Source organism: Moschus berezovskii, chromosome 15 (genome assembly GCF_049115385.1).
Source record: "Moschus berezovskii isolate FMDL1 chromosome 15, NW_MosBer_1.0, whole genome shotgun sequence".
Taxonomy (NCBI): Eukaryota; Metazoa; Chordata; class Mammalia; order Artiodactyla; family Moschidae; genus Moschus; species Moschus berezovskii.
The window spans coordinates 44,418,829-44,445,601 of NC_142474.1; the positions used below are offsets into that span (position 1 = coordinate 44,418,829).

General features: G+C 45.0%; 1 long non-coding RNA gene across 2 annotated transcripts in view; it reads right to left on the reverse strand.

The window, feature by feature from the left end:
- Positions 1–13,952: 13,952 nt before the first annotated feature.
- The window catches only part of LOC129559187 (uncharacterized), a 32,238-nt gene continuing 19,417 nt past the window's right edge, over positions 13,953–26,773 (reverse strand). The window contains exon 3 of one of the 2 annotated variants that reach the window (XR_008686479.1): positions 13,953–14,351. This is a non-coding gene — a long non-coding RNA (uncharacterized LOC129559187). Of the gene's footprint in view, positions 14,352–18,884; positions 19,325–26,773 lie in introns of those variants that run through there. The other variant, XR_008686478.2, reaches the window with a different exon arrangement.

Genomic DNA, 26,773 nt, shown 5'->3' on the forward strand with positions numbered 1-26,773 from the left:
CTGATCCCTGAGGACAAGACATCATTCCGGCCCCTGGTCAGAGAGGGTGCACGTGGGACCAGGCAGCTGAGGGTGTCCTGGGTCAGTCCAGCTCCCAGCGAGCCCACCAGGCCCATTGACCCAGGGGGTGCTCATTTCCAAGTCTTTGGAAGTATCATTGGAGCACACATTTGATAGTTGCTGGAATCCTCACAATCCTTCCTTGACCTGCGGGATAAGAACTATGCTGGGAAGACCAAAAACGAGCCCTGGAAATGCCCCCTCTCAGGCTGCTAAAATATACTTTTTAAAAGTCACATTCAACATGATGCTATATTTAAAATAGATAACCAACAAGGACCTACTGTACAGCACAGGGAAGTCTGCTCAATATTCTATAATAACCTAATTGGGAAAAGAATTTGAAAAAGTGCTTGCTGCTAAGTTGCTTCAGACAAGTTCAACTCTGTAAGACCCTGTGGACTGTAGCCCACCAGGCTCCTCTGTCCATGGGATTCTTCCAGCAAGAATGCTGAAGTGGATTGCTATGCCCTCTGCAAAATACTAGAGTGGGTTGTCACGCCCTCCTTCAGAGGATCTTCCCAACCAAGGGATCAAAACCAGGTCTCCTGCATTGCAGGCAGATTCTTTACCATCTGAGTTACCAGGGAAAAAGTATAGATACAGATAAATATATATGCATAACTGAATTACTTTTCTGAACACCTGAAACTAACACAACATTGTTAATCAACACTATTCTAATATAAAATAAAAAAAATTCTCCTGCTCTGTGTCATGACTGTTCTCTGAAGAACATGGGAAATCTGGATATTCTGTAGAATATCCCCTTTGGGTATAATATTGATGATATTAATCAAGCCAAGTGAGCAAGAATGTCAGAGGTATTGGTAATTATGTCCCTTTTATTTAAAAAAAAAGTTTATAATCCACTTTTTACCTATCACTTTGTTTATCATGGAATTCTTTCTGGATGGACACAGAGAGCCCAAGCATCACGACATCCTGATACCAGGAACTAAGGCCTGACCCAGGAGGAGGATGGAATGATGACTCTTCCTGACTTCAGTCAACTAAAACTTGGACTCTGTTGACCTTTGCCCCAATTCTTTGCTGAATTCTCCTCTGCTCAAGACCCCTTATGAGTATGCACATACCTCTAGGTTAAAACTTCCGCAAGTCTGCTGCTCTGAGAGACCCTGGGAAAAGATTCCCCCATCCCCGTTCTCCTTACTGGTTACAAGTAGTCAATCGTTCCTTCTCTCCACCCGCCCCACAAAAAAAGTCAATCACTCTATTATACAGCTGTAACATATAACATTGTACACCAGCTATACTTCAATTTTATTTTATTTTTTAATATAAATTTATTTATTTTAATTGGAGACTAATTACAATATTGTATTCATTTTGCCATACATTGACATGAATCCGCCACAGGTGTACATGTGTTCCCCATCCTGAACCCCCCCTCCCACCTCCCTCCCCATCCCATCATCCCCCAGGGTCATCCCAGTGTACCAGCCCCAAGCACCCTGTCTCATGCATCGAACCTGGACTGGCAATTCATTTCACATATGATAATATACATGTTTCAAGGCCGTTCTCCCAAATCATCCCGCCCTTGCCCTCTCCCACAGAGTCCACAAGACTGTTCTATACATCTGTGTCCCTTTTGCTGTCTCGCATATAGGGTTATCGTTACCATCTTTCTAAATTCCATATATATGCATTAGTATACTGTATTGGTGTTTTTCTTCCTGGCTTACTTCACTCTGTATAATAGGCTCCAGTTTCATCCACCTCATTAGAACTGATTCAAATGTATTCTTTTTAATGGCTGAGTAATACTCCATTGCATATATGTACCCACAGCTTTCTTATCCATTTGTCTGCCGATGGACATCTAGGTTGCTTCCATGTCCTGGCTATTATAAACAGTGCTGCGATGAACATTGGAGTACATGTGTCTCTTTCAATTCTGGTTTCCTCAGTGTGTATGCCCAGGAGTGCAATTGCTGGATCATATGGCAGTTCTATTTCCAGTTTTTTAAGGAATCTCCACACTGTTCTCCATAGTGGCTGTACTAGTTTGCATTCCCACCAACAGTGTAAGAGAGTTCCCATTTCTCCACACCCTCTCCAGCATGTATTGCTTGTAGACTTTTGGAAAGCAGCCATTCTGACTGGCATGAAATGGTATGTCATTGTGGTTTTGATTTGCATTTCTCTGATAATGAGTGATGTTGAGCATCTTTTCATGTGTTTGTTAGCCATCTGTATGTCTTCTTTGGAGAAATGTCTGTTTAGTTCTTTGGCCCATTTTTTGATTGGGTCATTTATTTTTCTGGAATTGAGCTGCAGGAGTTGCTTGTATATTTTTGAGATTAATTCTTTGTCAGTTGCTTCATTTGCTATTATTTTCTCCCATTCTGAAGGCTGTGTTTTCACCTTGCTTATAGTTTCCTTTGCTCTGCAGAAGCTTTTGATTTTAATTAGGTCCCATTTGTTTATTTTTGCTTTTATTTCCAATATTCTGGGAGGTGGGTCATAGAGGATCCTGCTGTGATTTATGTCGGAGAGTGTTTTGCCTATGTTTTCCTCTAGGAATTTTATAGTTTCTGGTCTTACGTTTAGATCTTTAATCCATTTTGAGTTTATTTTTGTGTAAGGTGTTAGAAAGTGTTCCAGTTTCATTCTTTTACAAGTGGTTGACAAGTTTTCCCAGCACCACTTGTTAAAGAGATTGTCTTCTCTCCATTGTATATTCTTGCCTCCTTTGTTGAAGATAAGGTGTCCATAGGTGCATGGATTTATCTCTGGGTTTTCTATTTTGTTTCATTGATCTATATTTCTGTCTTTGTGCCAGTACCATACTGTCTTGATGACTGTGGCTTTGTAGTAGAGCCTGAAGTCAGGCAGATTGATTCCTTCAGTTCCATTCTTCTTTCTCAAGATTGCTTTGGCTATTCAAGGGTTTTTGTATTTCCATACAAATTGTGAAATTATTTGTTCTAGTTCAGTGAAAAATACCGTTGGTAGCTTGATAGGGATTACATTAAATCTATAGATTGCTTTGGGTAGTATACTCATTTTCACTATATTGATCTTCAGATCTATGAACACAGTATATTTCTCCATCTATTTGTGTTCTCTTTGATTTCTTTCACCAGTGTTTTATAGTTTTCTATATATAGGTCTTTTGTTTCTTTGCTGCTACTGCTAAGTCACTTCAGTCGTGTCCGACCCTGTGTGACCCCATAGACGGAAGCCCACCAGGCTCCCCTGTCCCTGGGATTCTCCAGGCAAGAACACTGGAGTGGGTTGCCATTTCCTTCTCCAATGTGTGAAAGTGAAAAGTGAAAGTGAAGTCGCTCAGTCATGTCCGACCCTTAGCGACCCCACGGACTGCAGCCTACCAGACTCCTCTGTCCATGGGATTTTCTAGGCAATAGTACTGGAGTGGCTTGCCATTGCCTTCTCCACAATATATAGGTAGATATATTCCTAAATATTTTATTCTTTTCATTGCAATGGTGAATGGAATTGTTTCCTTAATTTCTCTTTCTGTTTTCTCATTGTTAGTGTAAAGGAATGCAAGGGATTTCTGTGTGTTGATTTTATGTCCTGCAACTTTACTATATTCATTGATTAGCTCTAGTAATTTTCTGGTGGAGTCTTTAGGGTTTTCTATGTAGAGGATCTTGTCACCTGCAAACAGTGAGAGTTTTACTTCTTTTCCAATCTGGATTCCTTTTATTTCTTTTTCTGCTCTGATTGCCGTGGCCAAAACTTCCAAAACTATGTTGAATAGTAGTGGTGAGAGTGGGCACCCTTACTTCAATTTTAGAATGTGACATTCAGGGATGATGGCAAAGACTCATGCCATTCTTAGAGATTAAAAAAGATGCAAAGTTGACAGTCCCAATGACATCCCCATTTAATTCCTTGGTCTGTCCCTTACAAAAGCTGACAGGTCCTGGAGGATGACTGTGGAATAACATTGTTGTTCAATCACCCAGCTGTGTCTGACTCTTTGCAACCCCTTGGACTGCAGCACACCAGGTCTGTAGGAATAATGTAAAACTAACAAAATAAAGTACTGTGCCAAATGTAGTATTTTCCTAGAGCAGATTAATCCAGCCTAAGGTGGGAGGTATCCACCTTTGATCTGGGGCATGTTCTTCTTCATTCCTGTTCTTAGAAGGGTCAGAAACTCTTTGTATTCCCAGGGGACCCACAATCCTACACACTTAACAACCTTGCCTTGGAGCGTTGTATTAATTCTCCTGCTCTGTGTCATGACTGTCCTCTGAAGAATATGGGAAATCCGGACAATCTGCAGAATATCCCCTTTGGGTATAATATTGATGATATTAATCAGACCAGTTGAGCAAGAATGTCAGAGGTATTGGTAAGGCAGGTGCACTCCAGGGGGTGGTAGACAAACCGTGTGAAGAGTTGGGATCCTAGCACATCAGTAAAACTGTTCACGGCCAGTGGTCTGGGGCATGCCCGGACAACCCTCCAAAACAAAAGACGAACTATTACCTCTTACATCCCCCACCACTTAGATAAAAATCACAATACCCTGTAGGCTTCTTTGGATCCTGGAGGCAGTATATTCCACAACTGGTATCTTTCTCTGATCCATTTATAGAGGAACATGAAAAGATCCCCGCTTTGCCTGTGACCCAGAAGAAGAAGGTCGGTCTGCAAAGCCAGCAGCTCTGCAGTGTGGGCCATACAAACCCACACTGGTGATGAGAAAGATGCTGTGAAATATTCACACAAAGATCCAATGGGATGATCACAACGTAGACCTTAAGGTTCTGGAGCAAGGCCATTGCACCTGCAGCAGAGACCCACACATCGTTCAAGTAGAGATCTTGGGTGATTGCTGACCCTGATTAGAAGCCAGGTGACAGGTAGCCTTAGCTCCTTGATGTGAGCTGGAGTCTGTGGAACCCACTGAATCATAGGATAGGGTGATTGTGAGGTGGGAGGTGTACACATGTGACCCTCCCATGAATAGGATGGGGGTCATCTCAAACTGTCAAGTGTGGTACACCAAGCCCATGTCACCCACTGCTACTGCACCAGCCGCCCTCCACCAGCTCATCCAGGATAGAAGAATCCTGGCAGGTTGGTCGGGGGCTAGAGGAGGAAGGTGGGCACAGAAAGGTCTGGGGAAGAGATATGGAGGTAGAATGTCTCCAAGTGTGAAGATCTTTGCATCACGTGTTAATACCCATCAGAGCCCTCCTGGCCCCTCAGCTGTTTGGCATCATTTCCATGTCAGATGCCGTCTGGAGGAGATGGGTTTTCTCTGTAGACAGGAGCCCAGAAAGACCAAGAGGAAGTGGCAGAATCTCACTCCTAGGTGATTCCTAGAGGAATCACTCTGATCACTACGGTGTTTGGGGAAGGTCTTACTCTTTCTGGGAGCTGAGATCATATCATCAAGTTATCCTGTCTATAAAATAAAGTTCCTACGTCTGGAAGGAAGTAGACACGTCCACCTCATCCAAGGGCTCCATTACCTGGCTCAGAGCCTTGGAGTGACTTGTGGGTGTCCAGCAGCAGCTGAGGCAAGACCTGGTCTCCCATCTTGGCTCAGTGCCTGTCCATCCTCCACCACCTGGGGTCTGGACTTTGAAGAATGTTTGAAAAGCCAGCAAATGAAAATCTATTGCTACCCTCTTGTTTATCTGCTCCTGTTTTGGGGCAAATTGAGACCTTGAATCTGGGCATTCCAAAGGGCAATCAATTAGCCAGATGTTGGCATTGGACACAAAGGCAGAGTTACTCTTTCCATCCAGGTAGGAGGGAGCCAGCTACTCATTTTAACAGGAAAATTATAGGCTAGTATCTATGACAGTATCTGAGTTTATGTTCTGTTAGTTCCTGGATGGTTTTCAGTGCATTTATCGCCATGTACACTGTTGGGCTGAAACAAATGATTTCTAATGATTAAAATGCTCCTTTTTTTCTCTCCCATCATTCCCAAATCTTAATAAACCACAGCTCACTGCTTTGTGGAAAGGAAACCCCCAGAGGAGAAGTGTCTCCTAAAACTTTCAGGAGAAATGGAATGTGTCTCCTAAAACTTTCAAACAGAGTCACATTGGTGGAAATGAGGTCATTAAGAGCCTGAATTACTCAGCCCAGACCACCATCTACCCTTTCTTCATAGTCAGTTTGACAGTTTCATTGCTCAGGATGTCTCAGGTAGTAAGAGGTAGAACCAGACACCTGGCCTCCTGAACCTACATCCTTAACTATGCTCACAGCTTGGAGAAGCAATCACTCCTCAATGGCAAATCATCTCTAGGAGTGGTATTTTTTGATATTTGTCTTTGACTTGCTTCACTTACTATGAGAATCTCTAGGTCTGCCCATGTTGCTGCAAATGGCATTGTCATCTTTTCTTTATATGTTAATCCTTTTATTTAACAAATCAATTTACTTTTATTTTTAAAGAGAAATTAGACATTTATTTCTTAAAAAAAAAAAAAAAAGAGAGAGACCCTGTCAGGGAATCTATATGTGTGAGGGTAATTCTTTGATTTTGAAGTGAATAAACGCTCAGGCCATAAACTTCTGGGGATACTAACAAGTGTTCTTGATGGTATAGGTAGGTGATTATGTCAGGAAGCATTGTCACCTTTCAATGACCATCGCTTCCTGTAATGATATCAGCGTTGTAAGTCCTAAGTGAAAATGGATACTGGGTAGTCATAGCAGGTGAGTGGCCGTCACAAACCTCAGCAGATGATTGACTCAGTCCTTGGGCATCATTGGAGGAGTCTGAGGAGTGAGGTGATTGGGTCGAGGAGATGAACTCGGCAGAGCTGTGGGAGAAACAGAGGGGGCGAGCAGAGGCTTGTGCTGGTGGCGTTCCCCTCAAGGGAAAAGGACACTCACAAGGACATCTGTCGACGTCCCGAGAAACTCAGGCAGCAGTACGGTGCTGCTTTGAGACGTGCGGCTCGGGCAACCCTTTGAGGAACCAGCCTGATGGTCCTAAAACTGAATGATGAGAAGTAGAGTTAACTGTCACGTGATTAGTGACTTTATCTCGTCTCACGCTGGATGTCATGCCTCTCCTTTACTTTTAGAAAGCCACCCCCAAAACACTTTCAATCTATCTTTTGAGATCATTCTGACATGAATGCCGTATTTTATGATTGAATAACATTTCAAACCCTGTTCCATTTGAACTAGGTTCAACTGCCCTTGGAATTTTTGTCCTTGGGAATTTTTATCATCACCTTAGCACCTCCTTATCAACTATGTAGTCACAGTTGAAAAGGCATTTATATCAGGGAGAAGTTCAGGAGCTTTATGATTACAAAAACAAAGCACAGATACACAAAACAAACAACAGCAGTTATAAATACAAAGTCCAGTCTGGTGTGCACAGGTTTTGTAATAAATTGTAGTAGAATCCGTTGTCAATCTGATGGGACTTTGAATTCAATCATCGCCATGCTTATGGCCTTCTTTCAACAGTGTACCACCTGAATTTTGAATATTGGGATTACTGAGATGTTTCCATGATTTATGAGGACAGAGGGATGAAGTATTCGAGGTTGTAATTGTTCTGTATACAGCCTTGGCTTCCTGCCTTGGCTTTCCACGTGGTGCATATTCAAAACAGTAGGGCTTAGGTTTGAACTGCATTTTCTTTGCTAAAGGAACACATGAATTGCAGGATGTAGTTCACTGTCATCAGCACTAAAAGTCAAAAGACCGGCGCCAGTGCAAGGAATGGTGTGAAATGGCCAGTTTTCAAGCCACAAAGTTCTTTGAGGACTTTCTGGGACTGAGATGTGTTAAAAACAAGCATCTCCTGGTCAGCTGCTGGCTGACCGCCAAAAACAAATCAATCCACTGGGTTTACCCCAGACTCGTTCCCTCACCTTAGTAAGACCTACATGCTTTGAACTTCATAAAGATACATTTACATTTGTGTTTTAAAATCTAGGTCTCTTGTGAATGAACATGGCACTGTTTCCAAAATGCAGATGCAGAAGTAGAAAAAAATCCCATTCGTTATGTCACCAAATTGAGTTCATTGTTTTCGGGAAAGAGTTCTGGTTTGAGCTGGGCACTTTGACCTCATTTTTTGGCTGATCAGCAACATTCAATGTTTATCTTTGATAATGGATTTCTGGCAAAACTTCTGTTTTCGTTCAGTGAACTACTGAGAATTATAAATTCCAAAATCTGGGCAGATTGGTCAACGATGTGATAAACACAGCTTCACAGCTACACAGATGGAGGCAGGGCCTGCCTCACAGGATGCAGGCCATGGGATTTATCAAAAGTTATTACAGTCAAACAGTAGATCTTCAGCTGAGTTCAAAAGTGAGCTATTCTTTCTAACAGAGCTATAACCTGATTTGCCTACAAAAACACATGTATTAACAAGAGCAAATAATAAAAAAGAGCAAAACTAGCAGAGGCCAGGTGAACTTTTGGTGGCTGAAGGTCCAGGTCTCCTTCTCTGGTTTGCTGCCAATCTCTCATCGTGTTCCTGCCATATGCTACCTGTGGGGTAACCTTGTTCATAAAGAACCCGGGACCAACGGATGGTACCTTTTAGTTCCTAATACCTACCAATCCCTCCACAAAGGCATTCCAAACGCACATGGACGTGGTGTCAAGGTACTTTCGCCACACTGCAGTAGCTCTAATGAAAGTACCCTAGCCCCTCTTCCAACCAGACAGCTGCTCCTAAGCCCTGTTGGTATGGACATTTTGGATCAGTCTCTGCTTAGAGGATTTAGCTTATCCCAAGCTGACAAAAGAGGCTTCTCTCTACGTCACTGCAAAGCTGGTGAATGAACCTACCCGAGGACTAGCCACCAGCCAGACATCTGCACAGTAGTGAGTCCGCTCATCTTTGGAAACCCAGAGAGATTCAGCCCTCCTTTGAGACCTTCACGATGGGAAGATCAAGAGAGCTGTTGTTTGGAGCATGAGGCCCTTGGTAACTCTGAAACCTGAACTGAAGGTTTGTTTCCCTTCCAGGAGTGGGCACATAGCAGAGGGTTGCCCAACTCAGCCTCCTGGACCTTCTTCATTGGCATTCAGAGAGGGAGCTAGGTATGCTTGTCATGGGTACCACTGGCCAACCTCCTTGGCCCCAAAGGTCAGCTATTGTCTTGCCTTTGGAGAACGATGGACATAAAGCCTGCAGGGAGAACCCAAATGAGGATGGTGGCATCTGCTCACCTAGTAAATTCCAACTGCACGTCCATCTGACCCAGGCATCAACAAGGCACTGGGGACCCAGCCAGGAGTGGGAACAGTGCCTCTCCCCAGGGAGCACCTTGGCATTTTCTGAAGAAATGAAGAAGAGAGGAGGGTTGACAGAGATGAGCCAGGGTCTTGTGGAAGTCTTAGTGGGGCTCTAAGATGACACTGTAGACCACATCCTTGTGCTCACCTGCAGTGGTGGGCAGTTTCCCAGATCACGGACTTAATCCCACCTCCAGCATGTGCCTGCCTCTCTCTCTTCTCTACCCTGGGGCTGAAGGCAGCCAGGAGGTGTCAGCCCCCTGATGTCCCTAGGGTGACACTCAATCAGCTGGGATCCTGGTTTCTCTTCCGAGCCTCCTCTGTGGACCTAGGGCAAGGCTGAGACAGACCTCACCCCTCACCCCTCACCCAGCGACCTGCCTCAGAGGGAGCCCCAGTCATCCACAGCTCAGCCCGCACATTGACACACACATCATCGACTTCCCTGCCTGGTGATCCCCCCTGCCTCACAGAGCCTTCTAGGCTACCTCCCAGTTAGCCCCTTGGCTCAAATCCTTGCCTCAGACTCTGCCTTTATGGGGGATACAGGCTAAGGATCTGAAATATTGCCTGATGCCATCATGACTCTCCCGTGGAGCGGAGAGGAGGCCGCCAGCCCCAGGTTCACACTCAGTTGGGCAGAGCGGCCCACCTTGGATGAAGTCCCACCTGTTCTTATGACCACGCCACTTTGTGTGTGTACCCAGTCTGACAAGTTTTATGCAGCCATCCTCCTGAGGTGACTGCAAGAGGGTTTATAAAGGATTTGGAAAGTTAGCACGTCTAAAACACTTAACATGGCTCATCTCTTCCCAGTTCCCCATGTGATGGATACTTTTCAAGTGATGCCCATGAGGTCATGGGTCACCCCTCCCCTTCCTGATGGCCAGGCCTCAGGAAATACAGGCCCTCCTTTTCCTAAGACAGGAAGCACAGGTGCACCATCTCTCAGGCAAATTTCTTAGGGCCAGATGTGTTTCAGCGTTTGAATGGTTCAGTTGCTGGAAGGATAAAACCCTACTTATACCATATATGACATCTTACTTCTGGGAGAGTCTGAGACCACATCTCCTGATCAAACAGTTTAAAATTTCTGTATCTCTGCGTTGAACATGAGTTTGCCCCAACCCTACAGAAACTTTTGATTCTCAGAACATTTCAGATTTCAAATTGCAAGCATGAGACGGTGAGGCTGTTTCATATCCTACTCACCCAGGTTCTGTCACCTTGGGGCCTGCTGCCTGTCCCTCCTCTTCTGTGACCCCCTTCTCTGACTTCTGAAGGACTCACAGGACCCATAGGCTATAGCATAAATATAGCTTTTGATATTGCCTTAGCTTATATTGTTCTCTCATGGTTTTCATGCATGAATATTTCATTTCAATTTTAAAAATCCTTGAAGGCAGCAATCACATTTTATGTAACACACTGCATTTAGCAGGACTTTTTTGGTTGCAGGAAAAATGAATTCATATTCAACTTTTAAAAATTGAATTTGAGGTCTTCTAACTGCAATACTTTGGCCACCTCATGCGACGAGTTGACTCACTGAAAAGACTCTGATGCTGGGAAAGGTTGGGGGCGGGAGGAGAAGGAGAAGACCGAGAAAGAGATGGCTGGATGGCATCACCGACTCTGGACATGAGTTTGAGTGAACTCCGGGAGTTGGTGATGGATAGGGAGGCCTGGCGTGCTGTGATTCATGGGGTCGCGGAGAGTCGGACACGACTGAGCGACTGAACTGAACTGAACTGAACTGAATTGGACTGCAAGGAGGTCCAACCAGTCCATTCTAAAGGAGATCAATCCTGGGTGTTCATTGGAAGGACTAATGCTAAAGCTGAAACTCCAATACTTTGGCCACCTCATGCGACGAGTTGATTCACTGGAAAAGAGTCTGATGCTGGGAGGGACTGGGGGTGGGAGGAGACGGGGACGACAGAGAATGAGATGGCTGGATGGCATCACCAACTTGATCATGAGTTTGAGTGAACTCCGGGAGTTGGTGATGGACAGGGAGGCCTGGCGTGCTGTGATTCATGGGGTCGCAAAGAGTCAGACACGACTGAGCGACTGAACTGAACTGAACTGAAAAGTGCAGATACAAATCATGATTCAGGTCCAGCTGGATCCAGGGGGTCCATCAGTGAGTGCAACAAGGTTCTATCTTAGAGCTCTCCGTGTCTCTGGGTGCTGCTCCTTCTTGACCAGGCTTTCTCTACATGGCAATCCCTAGAGGTTCGAGGTTTATAACTAACTGAGCAGTTTCCAGGGAGGACAGTTTCTCTGTCCTGATGCTTTCACAAAAACTCTCGCCAATCACCTCCATTGGGCAGCTTGGCCCTGAACCAATCTCTACAGTCAAGGGCAGCTCTGTTTTTCTTAACCAATGTGGGCACTTGTTTCCCCATGGAACAAGTGCTTCCACACATTACTGGTAGAAGATGAAATGGTACAGCTCCCCAGGAGGGGCAATTACATGTACACTGACCCTTTGACCCAGAAATCCCATCTCCAGGAAGCTGTCCCACCAATGCAGTTGGCAAACAAATGTAATATGTGCACACAAACTTATTAACCACAGAGCTATTTGTAACGACAAAAGATTGGAAATAATCAAATGTCCATCAGCAAGAAACTGACTGAATAAAACTAAGGCTCACCCATACAATGGAGCTGCTAAAAGGTGTGAGGAACATTGTGATGGTTTATTTTACGGGTTGACCTTATTGAGTTGTAGGGTGCCCGGATAGTTGGTCAGACACTATTCTGGGTGTGTCTGGGAGGATGCTTCCGGGTGAGATTAATGTTTAAATTGGTAGAGTGAGTGCTGAGGGAAGCAGATGATCTTCTCTACCATGTGTGGGCCACATCCAACCAGTTGAAGGCTTGAAAAGAACAAAAAAGCTGACCCTCATCCCAGTAAGAGAGAGGCCTTCCTGTCTGATAGCCTTTGAGTTGGGACATCAGTCTTTTCCTGCCTTTGGACTGGAGTGTTTGACATCACATAGTGCAAGTAAACATCACTTCGTGGTTGCTGAACCTCCTGATGCTGGTCCCAGAGATACACTCAGCAACGCTTCCTGAATAAATGAAAATGTCAATCAATTAACCCACACATGAAGGTTGACACTGCAGAGGTTATTCAGTCTGTAAAAGCAAGAAACTACACAAGCTGGTATGAAGATACACAATGGTTATTCAGGGTCTTTTGTGTCTCCATACACATTTATAATTTTTTTCATTCTATTTCTGTGAAAAACGTCATTGGTAATTTGATACTGATTCCTTTGACTTTGTAGATGATCTGGGTTAGTGTAGTCATTTTGACAAGGTTGACTTTTAAATCCAAGAACGTGGTCTATCTTCCTGTTTGCATGATCTTCGATTTCTTTCATCACCATGTAATAGTTTTCAGAGCACAGGTCTCTTGCCTCCTTAGGTGGGTTTATCCCTCGGTATTTTATTCTTTTCGATGTGATGGTAAATGAATAGATGAAAATGAAATGAAAAATGAAAAATTGGGAGTTTGGGGTTGACATATACATACTACTATACTTTAAATAACCAACAATGACCTACTGTAGAGCACAGGGGACTCTGCTCAATATTCTTTAATGATCTAAATGGGAAAAGAACTTGAAAAAGATTAGATACGTGTGTCTGTATGACTCAATCACGTTGCTGTACGCCTGATACTAATGCAACATCGTAAATCAACTATCGTCTAGTATAAAATAAAATTTTAAAGGGTAAATAATTCTATACATGGATCACAAGCATTGCTGGTTATAGACAGGTGGGGAAACAAAGCAAGAGAAAAGTGGTCTGACTCAGCCTTGCCAGATGGTGAAAATATGAAAAGCAGAAAAACACGCAGGTCCAGAATCACTCAGCCCGGGTCAAGGAAAGAATCTGAGAATCTGAAACAAAGACTTGTCACAAAACACACTTCACTTCCAGAGCAGAACAAGCTCAACAGCCACTATGTGAAAGGTTTGACACGATATCTTCTGAGAAATCAGACCACTGCAAACTCTTCCTACTGTTAAGCTAGCTTGCCTCCAACTGCTTACATTCCTTTGTGGACTTTCAAATCATGAGCCTGCAAGGGATTACTCTAATGTTCTGCGGTAATCCGTCATTCCATGTAACAAAACATTTCATGATAAATCACTAAAAATATCCGCTGCGGCTTGAAAAGCAGATCTGTTTGGTGATGCAAGCTCGGGGTGAAGAGGAGGCGGTTTGGGCTGGGCATCCCCCCTCCCCCACTGATGCACAACAAAGCCGAAACAGGTGCAGCCCCAGCCCTCATTGGCATGACTGAGCCCTTCAATGCAAGATCCCAGCTCCCTCGGCCCCTCAAAAGTGGCTTCAGGGGATGAAGCCTCTGGGAGAAATGCCCAGGGGATGATGATGATCTTCAGGGGATGATGCTGCCCTGGGAGAAAACAGATCGAACTTACTTCTGGTACTGTCTGAGTCCATCTGTAGTCTGTGCGGGTCCCCGACACAGTGAACAGCGCTTACTTGTTGTGGACTTGAAAAGGGTAAATGCGAACCCAGGTGACTAGACTAAACCCAACCCGGGGTCAGCAGTCCCACTGCAGCGAAGCCTGGAGGTAGAAACCCCAGACCCAGAAGTCACCCAGGGGACCCTTGTATTAGCAAAGGTTCCACTCTTTGTCCCTTGGTTGGGGCAACACGAGGTTCGTCCCCACGTGGGCTGTGCCCAGTTTCCCGTAATGGTGGCCTCATCATAAACACAATCTGTATTGGCTGCCTCTCTGTCCTTCCCCACTTCTCAACTCCCTGGGATGAGCTGCTAATACAGCAATGTTTTCCTCAAAGCCTGCCCCCTGGGAAACCAAGTCAGGACAGCCCCAGAGGCCCACAGACCCCTCTGAGCTCAGCAGAATGTGGAAGAGAATCCAGACTCTTACCAGAGTTGTGTCAAAGGCAGTGTTAGTGCTGCAAGGAGTTGATCGAGAACCATGGAGATGGAGCAGCAGGGCCAGTGGGAACACAAGGGCCGAATTCTGTAGAGACAACGCAGGCAGAAACTGGGATTCTTTCCCTGTGATGTGAGTCTGAGAGTGAGCCCACCTGAGCCCAGCCAAGTTTGGCTTGCATCAACAGAACTGTCCACTTCTGAGTAAGATCAAATAGGGATTTTTAAAAAACCCTTAAGGTTTGGGGTACTTTGTTATGCAGCAATGGTAACTGCTACATGACATTGAGGTATATAATTGATAAATACATTGTTTGTATTTAAAAGGTACAATGTGATTATCTGATATGCAAAGGAAAAAATTGTTCCTGCTGTTACCAAGTAAGGAAGAAAATTATAGGGGATTACCTCCAATGTATTACCTCCAATGAGGTAGAGAGTAGGGTTGGAGACCATAGCTAATCTGCAATTTTTAACAAGTGACACCAAATCCTTCCTTCCTTTAAGGTGTTGTTGGTTGTACTGGCAGAGACTGAACTATAGGTATCTCCTCTGTCATCCACCCCAAATATTTGTTCTAGGGGCTGGGGCTATTCAGATAACTGTCACCCACTTCTATGGAGAGGATGAGAAGGTGTGCATAGTAGCCAGGTGATGCTTGGCACTGCATGGTGTGACATATAAAGGCCCTAAAACCCAGGCAGTGAGACTCCGCTGAGATGTTTCCATCTCATTGGCATGGGAAAGAGCCCAAAGCAGGTCAGGAAGGAGAAGCAGCTCCTGAAACACCAGGGATTTCAGAATGAAAGACTCCAGCCTAGGAGCACCCCCTGCCCTTCTCAGCTGTAACCTCTCAGTTCTCAAAATACCTCCACAGAGCGTAAAAATGGGAGAAAATATTTGCAAAACATATATCCAAAGAGGACTTGTATCTAGAATATATAAACAATTCTTGCAACTCAATATTAAAACAACTCATTTTTTTAAAATGGGCAAAAGATTTAAACAGGTACTTCCACCAAAGGAGATTTTAAAATGGCAAATATATTCATGCAAAGGTGTTTCATGTCACTAATTATTAGGGAAATGCAAGTTAAAATCTTACTGAGACACCACTACAAATCCACTACAACAGCTAAAATTTAGAACTGACTGGACTTACCTGGTGGTCCAGTGGTTAAGAATCCACCTGGCAATTCAGGGAACATGGGTTCAATCCCTGGTCCTAGAACTAAGATCCCACATGCTGTAGCAAACAAAGCCCATGCGCCATAACTAGTAAGCCCATGCTCTAGAGCCTGGGAGCTGCAACTTCTAAGACCACGTATTATAGCTGCTGAAGCCCCAGCACCCAAGAGGCCATCCTCTGTAACAAGAGAAACCACTGAAATAAGAAGCCAAAGCACCGCAACAAAGAATAGCCCCCTCTCACCACAGCTAGAGAAAGCCCGCTTACAGCACAACCAAAAATAAATAAATAAAATTTATAAATAAATAAATAAAAAACTGACCATACCACGTGTTGAAAAGGATGTGAAGCAATTAGAACCACTCTGCTAACAGATAATAAAATGGTGCACCCTCTTTGAAAAATAATTTGGCAGTTTCTTTAAAAAGTTACGTATATTTCTGACATGAACTAGGTGTTCCATTCCTGGAGAAATGAGAGCAGTTGTCCTGGTAAAGACATGAACATGAATGATCATAGCATCTTTATGTGGAAGAACTGCAAGTTGGACAAAGCCCAAATGTTCATCAACAAGGAAACGGACAAACAGAGAGCAGTGCATCCATACAGTGGAATACTACTCAGCAATCAAAAGGAGCAAACTACTGATGCGCACAACAGGAATGAATCTGACAATCACTGGGGTGAGTGAAAAAGGCCATACTGTATATAGTGTGTATTCTGTTTCCACATATATAAAATTCTAGGGGGACACAAAATTAATCTGAAGTCACAGAAGAGAGGGGACTTGCTTGGTGGTCCAGTGGCTAAGACTTCCTGATATCAATGCAGGGGGCCTGGGTTCCATCCCCGGTCAGGGAACTAGATCCCACAAGCCACAACTAAGACCTGGCACAGTCAAATAAATAAATACACATTTTTGAAAAATAAATAAAGTCACAGAAGGCAGATCTTACCTGGTGCTGGGAGGACTGAGGGGAGGGAAGGACTATAAAGTCTTAAAAAGGAACTTCTGGGAACAATGTCTCTGTCCATTGCCATAAGTGTGATATTTTTGAGGGTGTATGCCTATGTCGGAGCTCATTAAATTGTATATGTTAGAAAACAGGGAGAAGAAATCTTAAGGCAGACAAAGGCACGTGACACCTGGCATGTGTGGTGCTCCCTGTTCTGAAAAATTCATAGGCGAAATGGAACAGGGCGTGGCGTTTGCCGTATTCTGCAGGGGGCTTGGTCACTTCCCAGCTCAGTCCTCACGTCACTCGGTCCTCAGCAGACAAGGAATGTGAAACCTGTGTGACTGGCCCAAGGTCGCTTATCAAGTCACAGCCAAGCCAGCGGTCTGTCCCCCCACATCCCAGCTGTGAACCTGCGCTCAGGTCACCGGGTCACCCAGCTTCCCAAGCCCTCGGCAGCCACCCTTTGTGTCTGGTCTATGTTCTCTTTCTGAGTGGTGGACCGAGAGCATTTTTCTCCGAAGTTCAGGGTTTTTAAGGGCGCTCTTGGAAACCAGTCTCGGTATTCAGCGAAATGGCATTTCTCAATCCATTGTGTCCCCAGGTCACAGATAAACAGCTCTTTAGTCCCCCTGGGCGGCTTTGATCATCGGGGCCTTTATCCCTGATCTGCACCCGGCCGGCCTCACCCCTCCAGACCCCGCATGGGCCCAGCCTCCGCCAGGGTAATCTGTGGCTCAGTGCGACATACATATGCTTAGCCAGAGTCATAAATGCCTTCATTATCCGGACCACCCAGCTCATATTTTATCTTCAATATGAATGCCCTGCCCCACAATGGCCCTGTTGTTCCCCACCCTCAGGCTGCAGCCAGGCCCCAGCGTAATCTCCCTGTTCAGAAAGGACCCCCCAGGGTTCAGGCTAGCCTTTCTACTTTTGTGAGCACTTGCAAAATCCTTTGGGAAACCGGTGTGGTTGACAGCCGCGTCTCCTGCCACTCGTCTCCCAAGCTTCTCCTGGCCATTCAGGGGGGATTTCCAAGGGCCCCGGGCACCACACACAGAGTGGCCCCCCGCCTGCCCTCGCCCACGTGCCAAGACCACTCGGGCTCCACCCAGGGCTGTGTACTGGCCGGGGAAGGCCTCCTGGTACCCTCCACCAGGCTCTGGCATCCCCCTTTCAGCCTCTGCCATCCCTCCTGAAAGAAGCTCGTGCTCCGTACACAACAGAGATGCAGGAGGGCACAAGAAAGAAATGCCAGAAGGCCAAACAAAACTCATCTCGTCCTACGTCTATACACCCTGGAGGAGGTGCCTGTCTGTGTGGACAAAAACACTTCCCAAGGACTTATTCCAGTGGTAAAAATGACTCTTAGCTGCTTCCACATTGCGAATGGAAATCTTTGATTTTAGATGCTGAGAAAGACTCCCTTTTCCAGGATTGTCTGCTGACACCTGGACTCTCAGCGTGGTCCATGGACCAGCAGAGCCAGCATCTCCTGGAAACTGTGAGAAATGCTGACTCCTTTCCAGTTTTACTGAATCAGAACCTATACTTTCATGAGATCCCCGGGTCATCAGAGTGGAGGAGACCTCCAAAAACCACGGGTGAATGAACATTCTAAAGAGAAAGTTCATCCGCCCCCTTGATACAAAGATGGAGAAAAGATGCTGGTTTCCCAGGTCTTTGGGGCAATTTCTAACAATTGAGAATTCCCCAAAATGTTGATTCCCCAGAGGTGCTGGTGGGAATACTTCTGGAAGAAAATCTAGAACACGGCCCAGAATGGGACACAAAGTATGTATTTGGGGTAGGGTAGTAGGTACAGTGGGCTTCCCTGGTGGCTCAGACTGTAAAGAATCTGCCTGCAATGCAGGAGACCCAGGTTCAATCCCTGAGTTGGCTCGAGAAGAGAATAGCTACACACTCTAGTATTCATGCTTGGGAAATCCCATGGACAGAGGAGTTTGACAGGCCACAGACCATGGGGTCTCAAAGAGTCAGACACGACTGAGTGACTACCACACAAACACACACACGGGGCACAGAGAAAGCCACGGGAGACGTAATCCCACCAGGACCTTACTTAGCAGCCTTCCCGGGTTCACCAGTTCACACAACCCCCACAGGTGACAGCTATTTTTACCAGTCTTCAGAAACCTCCATCACATGCCATGGAAGTGTTTCTATTTCGATGTTGCCCTTTTGTGGAGGTAATGTCAGTTCCTTCTCTTTTTAGATCCATTTTCCATAACACACACCACACTTGTATCCAAATAAATGTGTTTAACCACTGGAAAAATAGAAGGGCAAAAGGAGTCTTTGCTGAACTCAATTGCTCTCTAGGAAAAGTCAAGTTATTGCCACTGCCCTGCGGTTTTCTTTCCTCTGCACCAGCTTGTTCCCTCTGGACTAGGGTTTCTCAGCTGATGGGGATTTTGTCCCCCAGCAGACATTTGGCGATGTTGGGGGACATTTCAGGTTGTCACAGCTAGGGAAGAGGAGGTACTGTTGGCATCTGATGGGCAGAGGCCAGGCTCCCAAACATCTCACAATGGAAGGAACAATCCCATGGTAGAGATGGGCCCTGCCCAAGGCGTCGCCTGCTTCTTGGAGAAACCCTGCTCAGGCAGCTCCCGGTCCAACCACATTCCATGGCCACTCCGTGTTGATCCCACCAAGAGTTGCTTCCCTCTGCTCTGCCCAGGCAGAGCCATCTCTCTCCTTCCTTATGGAAGACACAAAGGATTTCATAAGAATCTCATATCACGTTTATTAAATGCCGTATCCATCCCAGGCGTCGCTCTAGGTGCTTTCCATCTTCTTTGCAGCAACTCATGCACTTTTCCCAACAGATTTGAGGGCTACTACTATCATGATGGGCTTTCCTGTTGGCTCAGATGGTAAAGAATCTGCCTGCAATGCAAGAGAGACATGGGTTTGATTCCTGGGTCAGGAAGATCCCCTGGAGAAGGGAATGGCTACCCAGTGAAGTATTCTTGCCTGGAGAATTCCGTGGACAGAGGATCCTGGTGGGCTGCAGCCCATGGAGTCGCAAAGAGTCGGACACAACTGAGCAGCTAATACTTTCACTATCATTATATCGTTACTGTTAATCATTCCCCAGTCAACAGAGGCAAAAGCTGAGACTCAGAGAGGAACACTTTGCCTGAGGCCACCCAGCTGGTCAGTGGCAGAGCCAGCATCTTCCCATGAGTGGATTGCCTCCAGAACCTACCCTCTTAACCAGAACACAATTTCTTTGTCAAAGAACTGAGGGTGATGAACAGAGAACTTGTTTCATGCCAGCCGGGACTTCAGAAGACCCAGCCCTTCTCAGGGGAACATGTGCTCTTTTTTAATATTTGTTTTTGTTTATTTGGCTATGCCACGTCTTAGTTGAGGCATGCGGCATCTTTGATCTTTATAGCAGCATGAGGGATCTTTAGTTATGGCATGCAGACTCTTAGTTGTGGCATACAAGATCCAGTTCCACGATCGAGGACTAAACCTGGGCCCCTGACTTGGTGCCACTGGACCACCAGAGAAGTCCCAACATGCTTTCGCCTCAGAGCCAGGCTGGAGGGAAAAGCAATAGCACTCATTATGGGAAACCCCAGAAGTGAGGACGTTTACAGTATCTCTGATGCTGGCTGTTATGAAACTTCATCTTGTTTGACATGAAGCCTCAGGATATCAGTCCTGACCTAACTGCTGACCCTATGGATGAAGCAACACAGAGAATGATGAACCATCCTTTCTTGCAAGGTGACCTCCTTGCCTACCACCTGGTTTCTCTAAATGCCTTTTCCTGACAAGCATGTGAGTTCAGCTTTGGGGGGAATGAGAAACTTGCTGATGGTCTCACATGGAGCCCAGTCTGGAGGCTGAGGAGAGTGTCAGGTGGAGCTGAAGGGTAGGGGGAGGTACCGCAGGGAGCTTTGAAGCCTAGTCACATTGCCCTTGTCCAGAGGCTAGTCACAGAGGTCTTCAACAGAGGCTTGGCGTGGTTAGTGCAGTACCTAGACTTCAGATTCTGGGATACAAACTCAGGTGTCTCCAGACGCAGGCAGGTAAGATCTGGTGGGAAGTGGCCAGCCCCATGTATTTAATATTAATTAGGCATGGCCTTTAGATTCTAAAAGATTCTTCTAAAAAAAATCATGCATTTTTCCACTTTTCTTGAACCACAAGGCTTTCTGTTATCTATCATTTTCCCTCTCTGGGAGAGACATGGGCATAAAAATTATTTTATTTCCCTCTTCCCTGCTTGTGAAATACCAAAGCAAGTCAGCTGATCATTGACAATGTATGTATATTCGGCATAGATGAATGGGAGGGGGTGGAATTGGGTAGGGGCTGAGATAAAGTGGGGACAGTGTATACTATATCTTATCAAAGATAAACATAGCTGGCCGCTGGTTAAAGTGATATGGACAATTTCTAATCAGTAATAACTACTGTTTTAGGGAAGAGTCCAGTGTGAACTAAGTCCAGCTTTGAATTGAACAGAGGTGACTAGGGGTTTTAAAAGGAGAATGAGGGATTTGGGAGAGGGGATGATCAGGGTCCCGGTAGAGCCAGAGGAGTGAAAAGTTACAAAGCAGAGAAGGGAGTGTTGGTCCCTGTGAGATCCATCTGGGTCTGCTCCCTGGCACTTATGGAAGTGAGGCTCCTGACTTCCTACAGAGGCTGGGAGACGGGGTAGCCTCAGGGATGGGCTGAAACAAGCAGGGAATTATCCTGGCAGCCTGAGCTTTCTCAGGCAGACAACTGAAGGGGGTCTTGGGTCAGCCTAGGGATGTGGTCTTGAGCTGGTAGGGACTGTTGTTGTTTGTTCAAGCCTTTCAAGGTCAAGGTTCAGGCCTAGTGGAGAAGAGGCTCAGAGGAGCCCAGCCAGGATCTGGTCAAGGGCAGAGTCTCCATCAGTCTCCATGATGTTTCCACAGCTCAGTTTCCACGGGTTACAGCCATCTGAGACTCAACATTGCTAAGACTTCCAGTTGCCAAAGAAAAGCCAGAAATGTAAATGCTTGCATGAAACCTCCCAACTTTTAAATTTTGGCACTTTATTCCAATACATGTATTTTTAACATAGTGTAGCACAGCTAAGAGTCGGACACGACTAAGCAACTTCACTTTCACTTTTCACCGTCATGCACTGGGGAAGGAAATGGCAACCCACTCCAGTGTTCTTGCCTGGAGAATCCCAGGGATGGGGGAGCCTGGTGGGCCCCCGTCTGTGGGGTCGCACAGAGTTGGACACAACTGAAGTGACTTAGCAACAGCAGTACAAGCTAACAAAATCTGCCCATGATTGGGCTCTGGCTTTCTGGCCAGCAGGGTGTGGCCTCTGCTGGAGCTCATGGTGGGTAAGTTGACCCTTGACCTTCTTTCTTGCTTCTTAAAAATGTCACTCTTTGGCAAGAGCACTTTCCTAATTCTTCACTTTGTGTTCACTTTGATAAAAATGCTTCCGGACAGATGAACTTTCACTTCCCAGGAAGATAGATAAGGAACTTTTTTCTTATTTCGTTGCTGATTCTTAAGCTGATGAATACTTTTCCTTTAAGAACATCCCTTGATTTCGTTCCTTCAGGCAACACGCTACTTCGCTGAGAAAACTTGGCAGGAGATTATATTTTTAAAAGTGTAGAGCCAAGCACATTTTCCTATCAGCTGCTCCAAAACCCATGACCCTGAAGGAGCAGGGCCTGCAACCCATTCTGTCTGTCTGTCCCCCAGAGTACTTGTTATTAAACACAGAATTGGGTACCTCTGGTTCATATGCCTAAGAGAGGTTTATAATAAGCACAGATTTAAAAGGGTAAAATACTTCCTTCCAATCAGTGGAATTGCCCTGATGTTATTGTTACCTGAAATGCCAGTATTTTAAAAAGAAAGGTTCTTGAGAAGGAAGAGTTCAGCTCCCCACCCCCTGCCTCCCCCATCAGGCCAAGAGTTCACTTCTGAAGCCCTTTGCCTGCATTCACCTCCTTGGGAGCCAGATAGCAGGTTTTACTGTTCAACACACTTTATACTTCTAGCTTCAAAGAGAAACTACTTAGATGGGTTAATCTCAAGGAACAGGGGTTGACTCCAAAGAGAGGTGAGAAGCCAGGCCACGGGGATCTTTCACGAATTCTTGGACAATTGTGAGGAGCAGGGGACTCACAGGGACTGAAATTCAGGCTCGTATCAGAAGCCTAGAGGGGTTCCTGATCCCAGGGGTTCAGCTCCATAGATAGGACACTTGAACCCCAACGCATAGGAGGAGTCTGCCAATCTGTCCCCTTAATGGGGTATTATGGATGAAATTGGGTCCCTCACCAGATTCATAAGTGGCAGTCCTATCCCCGAGTACCTCAGAATATGACCTTGTTTAGACAAAGGACTTTAAAGAAGTGAGCTAAGTGAACATGAGGTCATTAGGGTGGGCCCTGATCCAATAAGACTGATGTCTTTATTAGAACAGGGAATAGGACATTGACACGCACAGAGGACACAGCCACCTGCAGGCCAAGGAAAGAGCCTTAGAAGAAACCAGCCCACTGACATCTTGATCTTGTTGGTCTTCCAGCTTCCAGAATGATGAGAAAACACATTTCTGCTGTTGAAGGCTCCATCCTGTAGTCCACTGTCAGAGCATCCCTCATGGACTCATCTACAGGGGTTGGCTGCTCCGGCCCCTGGGGGCTGTGGCTGCCATCTTACCCCTGAGTATCCTAGGCAGTGGCCTGTGCTGACCCAAAGCTTCTGCTTCCGGAGCACGGCTGAGTCCTCATGGCTCCTTCTCTTGGACATAGCACTTAGACCAACCCTGCTCTCAGCCTGCTGGGTCACATTTGCTGCCCACTTCCAACTCTGTGGCTAAGAGGTCACCGGTATTCTTGGAAGAGACCTCAGGCTGTCTGCCTTGGTGTGAGACTGTGGGAAGAGACTGCCCTTAGAAAGGAGTGTGTGTGCATGTGTAGATACATGTGTGCGTGTGTGTGCCTGTATGTATGTGTATGAAGCGTGCTTAGATTTGACCTATGGCTGCGCTCATTTGTTCAAAAGCCAGTTTACTCTAGAAAATGCAAATTAGTCTGCTGTGGCAATGAGATGGGGGCAGGGGCAAGGGCATGGGAGGAAGGGACAGCAGCGAGGTTTGAGGAGGAAGAAAATGTTTTGACGGTGATCATGATATTGTGAGCTCACTTATCTTTCAAAAACTCATTAAATCCTTTACAATATGAATGCTGTTTATTGTATTAAATCAAAACTAAATAATAACTTCCAAAAAAAGAGGTGGTTGTTTTTAAAAGCCATTTTATGAAGTCAGTTTCCAGATATTTGACACCTTGGAGGGTGACAATGAAGCCTGAAGGCTTAGGCCACGCTTTAGTGATGGCTCTGCGGACACTTCCTAGTGTGACCTGAAAGTGGGATTTCCCACCTTCTTGGACTGGCAAACCATGAAGGTGGTCGGGAAGGGCTGGGTGCATTGAGAAATGAGTGACTGACTTGCTGATGACAAGAAGTTCAGTTTTCACGATGTTCCCCAAACTTCTGACTCAGGAAGTGCAAGCAAAGACCCTCTTGTCTGAGTCACACCCATTTTGTTTCAGAACCAAGTTTCCTCAGAATTCTAAGTTTCCACTTTGGCATACAGCTTTGATACCTGCCCCATCAGTACGTATTTATGAGGTGGTATTGATTTCAGGATAACCTGGAATGAATCCAGAAGGGATGAGCCCAGACCATGCCCAGGGCCTGGCTTCATTCAAGGTGGCTTCGTTTTAAATGAAGAGGTCAGCAAGGGTAGATGAAACCAATATATTGCCACTAAATTAGAAGAGTAGAGTTCAAAGACACAGTCAAAGTTGAAAAAAAGGTGATTCAAAAGCAGAAAAAGAGATTTTCACCAGCTGCTCCTTCTTACAAACCTTATATTGAGATCCAGCCCACAAAGTGCACCAATAATAGAGGAACAGCTCCAGGAATTATCACAAATGGCAAATGCCTGGGTCGGCATCGGATCGAGACAGAGAAAATCACCATCACATGCAAGCCCCCTTATGCCCGCTCCCTGACTCCTCCTCCCAGCCCCCCAAAGATAACCTCTACCAGGCTTCCAGCAGCATCAAATAGTTTTACCTCTTCTTGACTTCATATAAATTGACTCTTATGAGATGAATTCCTCTGTGTTTAGCTATTTGGCTCAAAATTTACCGCATTTTTACTCACTGTCATAGATGTTGACTCCCATTCTTGTATATTACTTGTCTCTATGACTACAGCATAATTTATTTATCCATCTATTTTTTTCTGGGCATTTGGATTGTTCCAAATTTGGGGCTAATATAAGTAGTGCTCCTATGAATATCTTAGTATATTTCTTTAGATGAATACGTGTTTAGAATTCTGCTGAGTATATATCTAGAAGCTGAATTGTTGGCTCAGATGACCAGTTTTATTAGATGCTACCAAATAATTTTCTTAAATGGCTGTAGTAACGTTCACTTTCACCATCAGTGTCTGTGGAACCGTTCCTGTGGGTCCTTGTCAACACTGCTTTTTTAAAATCATCTTTTTCACTATTGCCTTGCCTCCAGAATATACACAAAACTTCCACAACTCAACAATAAAAAAACAAATAGCCCAATTTTAAAAATGAGCAAGGAGTTTGAATAGATATTTCTCCAAAGAAAATATACAAATCGCCAATAAATACATGAAAAGGTGCTCAACACCTTTAATAATAGAAATATGCAAATCAAAACCACAATGAGATACCACTTCATACCCACTAGGATGGCTCTGCTCAGAAGACCAACAATAGAAAGTGTTCATGAGGGTATGGAAAAATTGGAACCCTCATATTATAGCTAATGGGACTGTGCAATGGTGAGCTCACTTTGGAAAGCAGTTTGACAGTTCATTTAAAAGTTAAATAGAGTTACCAGTAATTCTACTCCCAGGAATAACCCCAAGAAAACTTAAACAATAGGTCCACACAAAAACTTGTACATAAATGTTGAGAGCAGCATTATTCATAATAGCCAAAAAGTGGAGACAATCCAAGTGTCTATCAACGGATGAATGGATAAACAAAACGTGGCACATACATACAATGGAATATTATTCAGCCGAGTACTGATACGTGCTACAGCTTGAATGAACCTTAAAAACACTGTGCTAAGTGAAAGAAGCCAGACACAAAGGTCATGTATTATACGATTCCATTTATATGAAATGACCAGACTAGGCAAATCCACTGAAATATAGTGAAATGAAGTGAATTGAGGTGAAGTGAAAGTCGCTCAGTGGTGTCTAACTCTTTACGACCCCATGGACTATGCAATCCATGGGATTCCCTAGGCCAGAATACTGGAGTGGGTAGCCTTTTCCCTTCTCCAGGGGATCTTCCCAACCCAGAGATCGAACCCAGGTCTCCCGCATTGCAGGTAGATTCTTTACCAGCTGAGCTACCAGGGAAGCCCAAGAATACTGGAAAGTGTAGCCTATCCCTTCTCCAGGGGATCTTTCCAACCCCGGAATCAAACCAGGGTCTCCTACATTGCAGGTGGATTCTTTAACAACTGAGCTATGACGGAAGACCACCGAAACATAAGGAGATTAAATTTTCCAGGTTTTGGAGACATACAGTGGAGGAGTAAGGACTGATTCATATAGGGTTTCTTTATGGAGTGATGGGAATGTTCTGGAATTATGCACTGGTGATAGTTGGACAACTTTGTGAATATACTGCAAAGCACTGAATCATACATTTCAAAAGGGTGCATTTTATGGTATGTGAATTATGTCAATTAAAAAAATATATCTCTAGTTCAACATTGCATCAGGTATGCATGCAAAGTCAGGTTGTGTTGATTAACCATCCCAATGACTCTTTCTCTTTATAAATTCTGGAAAACTCCCATTCTTTCACCTTCTATTTAATCACAGCACTTTAGCTTTGGCACAGAGACATTATTCTATTGGAAGCTGTTTTGTAGCTTAAGAACAAAATAAATTACCGTCACTGTGACTCAGTTTGAATTCACGTAAACTGAATTTTCTGCTAAGTAAAATTCTGAGAGATAATTCCTCTTCATCCGTGGTTAATCAAACTTCTTAGATACCAAAAGTACCACCTTGGCTGACTGTTCAAACTATGCCACTGGAGAAGGGAATGGCAACCCACTCTGATATTCGTGCCTGGAGAATCCCATGGACAGAGGAGCCTGGTGGTCAACAGTCCATGGGGTTTCAGAGTCAGACACAACTGAGTGACTAACACTACTACTTGCTCTATAAAATACAAATTTGTACATTTTCTTCAGCATCATTTCCAGTATCCTCTATTGTGCCATGCTTACC